At 38.5% G+C, this 3,536-nt stretch overlaps 1 long non-coding RNA gene across 1 annotated transcript; it reads left to right on the top strand.

The window, feature by feature from the left end:
* Positions 1 to 370: 370 nt before the first annotated feature.
* LOC120107930 lies at positions 371 to 969 on the top strand. Its single transcript, XR_005509522.1, has 3 exons — positions 371 to 452; positions 675 to 744; positions 876 to 969. It is a non-coding gene; the product is annotated as an uncharacterized LOC120107930 (long non-coding RNA).
* The last annotated feature ends 2,567 nt before the right edge of the window (positions 970 to 3,536 follow it).

The following is a 3,536-nucleotide window of genomic DNA, read 5'->3' on the forward strand; positions in this document are numbered from 1 at the left end:
ATCAGCGTTTTGACATGGCTCCGCCTGTTTCGGCTCTGATACCTGGTCCAACTGCTGCAGGGTACATCAATTTTGTAATTACGGTTCAGATTTTCCTGTCTTCATTGTTGCTTAGTTTGTTGTTAATGAGGGAAATTATATCAAATTCATGGTGTTTCTTGGGTAAGCGATTTTAATTATGTACATAGCTTGTAGGATACTAGAAACTAAATCTGTTTGTATCTGGACATATTTTTTTTACTATATATTTTTTTACTTGGAGAGTTAATTTCTGAAACTGAGCACAATTTGGTTGTTTCTTGTTTTTGGTGGCTGTTTGTTTGTTTTGTGTATATATGTTGTTGTAAGAAGGCAATGTTGGGCCACTTTGTCCCCTGTGCTGCCAATGGGCGTGAGCCGACTACTGTAGCTTTTATGTGCAAGGAGGAATCAATGCACCGGTTTGATATCTTGTTCGTCTTCAACCAACAACTATTTCCTTTTTGGTAGTCTTACAAATATTATCTTCAATACTTGGAAAATCGTATGATCATTTTTTCCTTATGATGTATTCTATTGAGGAGGCCAGATCAAGTCTGTCTGTGAGGGCATAAAATGTGGTGCTGCATATATTTTTCTGTTATTAAAATAAGTATACTATCGTTCTGTGATTTAACTTACTTTGCTTATTACAGGTCAGCTACCTCCAACTACACCACCATTCCTGGAATGTTTCCAAATATGTTTCCTCTAGGAGCTGGCCAGGTGCTTTTTTTCCCTCTCTTCTTTTGACCATCTGGAACTTCCTATTGTTACCACATGCTTTTGGTGGCATATTGGTTATATATTTAATCTACCCCAATGTTTATGTGTTTTTGTATTTGCATTCATGACAGTTCCCAACTCTTCCTGTGATGCCAGTGCAAGCAATGACACAGCAGGTATGTTCATTGCTGATTTATGTATAACATTGCATAATTTATTCATGTTATATTTTAGTCTATATTTGGTATCTCTAGCAACTCGACATGCTCGGCGTGTGTATGTTTGGCGGCCTCCCCCCTACTGCAAATGAACAGGTTATTTACCCTAGGCATTTACCATACTTTACATATATGCTGCTTGACTTAGCATAGACGTAGAAATTTATTTCTATTTTTGAATTTCCTTAGATTTCTTTTCAGTTTTGCCTGGAAGCCCATATTGGTCCAAATTCATGAAATTAGTACTAGTGCCTTCTAGATCTGAAATCGTATATATGTGTATTTGTTTACTTGTTTAAGAGTATATTTCGATAGAGTTTTTATAATTCATTCTTCTTTACTACAATTATTGATTTTTGCCAAGGATTATTATGCTGGAACTAAAGCCCGGACCGGTTGCCTGGCGGCATGGGTCGGTACGCGCCTATGTTGTTTTCATGCCGAGCCCGTACCGACACAGTTAGAGAGATGGAGGAGAGGGAGAACTAGGAGAGGAAAGAGAGAGAGAAGGGGAGAGAGAGGAGATCGACTGAAGGGCCGGGGAGCCACGCACAGGGGCGGAGGAGGGCTCTGCATCCGGTTCTCCTATTGTGTCGAAACAAGGGTCGTGGAAGAAAATTTTGAAATTTTTTAAGTGCAGTCACTTAAAATTTTTTAAAATAAAAAGGGCCCCCTCCGGATCATCTATTTTGAACAAAATAGGGAACCGAAGGTGGAGCCATTCTGCACCTCTGCGCGGCTCGCGGCCCTCCATCCCTCTGTTGCGGCTCCACGGCCCTCTGCCAGCTAGCCGCCACCCTCTCTCTCTCTTTCCTTTCTCTCCCTTTCCCTCCCTCACCCTCTCTCTTTTTCTCTTTTCTTCTTCTCCCTCTTCATCTCAGTTTCTCGTTTTGGTTACTGGAACCGTCGCCGGTCCGCGCTGGTACAGCTCGGTACGAATCAGGCGATTCGAGATCACATAATTTGTAAGGGATTCTACTTTTATATTAAGAAATCAAGTCAGCCAAATCAGCCTTTAGGATGTTGGTTGGAAATTGCAAGAATAACATAAAACTGTTGTAACCAGATGTTCCTATTGGAATTGCTATGGTGTTCTCAAGGTAGGCATTGTCTTTGAAATTCTGATAGGTTGGGAACTTTGGATTTGACTCAGAACTGTTAACTTTTTAATATGAGAAGAATGGGGTGCTATATCTCCATATACAATATTACAAGTTCCATTTGAAATTATAATTGGGTTTTGTCATTGTATTGTTAAATTCTTAAACATATGCGCTACTGTGCACATTCGCTATGTCACCCTCTTTCCTTTTCTGCATTTTTCCTGCTTAACAAAATATATTTGAACATAATCACTTATCACATTTTTGCCCATTTCATTTATTTTTACCTGTTTATGAACAAAGTTCTATGTAGAATTCTTACGAATGGAGCATATCCTGCTCTAGTTTTTCCCTTCTTCGTAAAACCCATCTTTGTTCTTGCAAAACATGGTTCTCTCTGTTTCAATTCTGCCAATGCACAAGCATCCCAAGGATGGTAATCTGTTTCTCTTACCTATAACTGGATTAGGTATCATGATTGGGTGATCCATGGATGTGAGAAAAAGAATTGAATAAAATTGTTTGTTTCTGTTTCAGCAAATCTCATTTATAGACCTCAAAGTGAATCAATCAAATTAATATCCCATAAGTTTGATGGTTTAGTTCTCTCCTTCATTCAATAAAGTCGTGTATGAATTGTATGTGGCAAGGGTTGGCCGAACCGGGACCGAACATTCCGGCTCGGTAAAATCAGGATTAGGCCCCGATCCGGCCGAAAAGGGTCGGAACCAGACCGAATTGGTCAGAATAGAATCGCGGAATCAGCCTGGTACCATTCGGGAAACCGATCGGTTCCGTTCGAGTCTCGTGTGAACCGTCCCAGTTTGCATCGAGTCGACCTGGTTCGAATCAGGCCCCCTCCCTCTTTCCTTCTTTTGTTAAAAGAAGATGTTAGGAAGGCTCGTGTCCTCACATTTCTTCTCTATAACTCTAAACGTCTGTTGGTTCCTCCTTCCTCTCAAATTTGCAAAATCACACATTCAGCACGATAAAGAAGATCCAAGCCTAAATACGGTGTGCTCCTCTCGTATTCTCATTTTCTCTATTTTTTGGGCACTCCAAAATATAGCTTGAAATTTGCGAAATAAAAAAAGATTATGCAAAATTTTTGATTTTGGGGCGTTAATTTTATGCATATAGTTTGTAGATCATCATGATGACATAAAATATGTAATTTCAGATTATATATAATTTTTAAAAATTAAAAATATGAATTGGATTAAAACATAAAAAATATAAAAAATAAAATTAAAAAAATTGTAAAAATTATAAGGGTATTTAGGGGCATGCAAGTTATCTTTTCGAGCAAAATATTGGTGTCTATTATTCAAGTTTTGATGCGATCATGCGCATAGTAGCTTAGGCCTAAATTTTAAAAAAAATGAGAAATAAGTAGCTTTGATGTATGCCCAAGGTCTAAAAAATATATGTAGCACCCATATTGGTTCTACATGGATCTGTGCTGAAATTA

This window comes from Phoenix dactylifera, unplaced genomic scaffold (genome assembly GCF_009389715.1).
Source record: "Phoenix dactylifera cultivar Barhee BC4 unplaced genomic scaffold, palm_55x_up_171113_PBpolish2nd_filt_p 001082F, whole genome shotgun sequence".
In the NCBI taxonomy this organism is placed as follows: domain Eukaryota; kingdom Viridiplantae; phylum Streptophyta; class Magnoliopsida; order Arecales; family Arecaceae; genus Phoenix; species Phoenix dactylifera.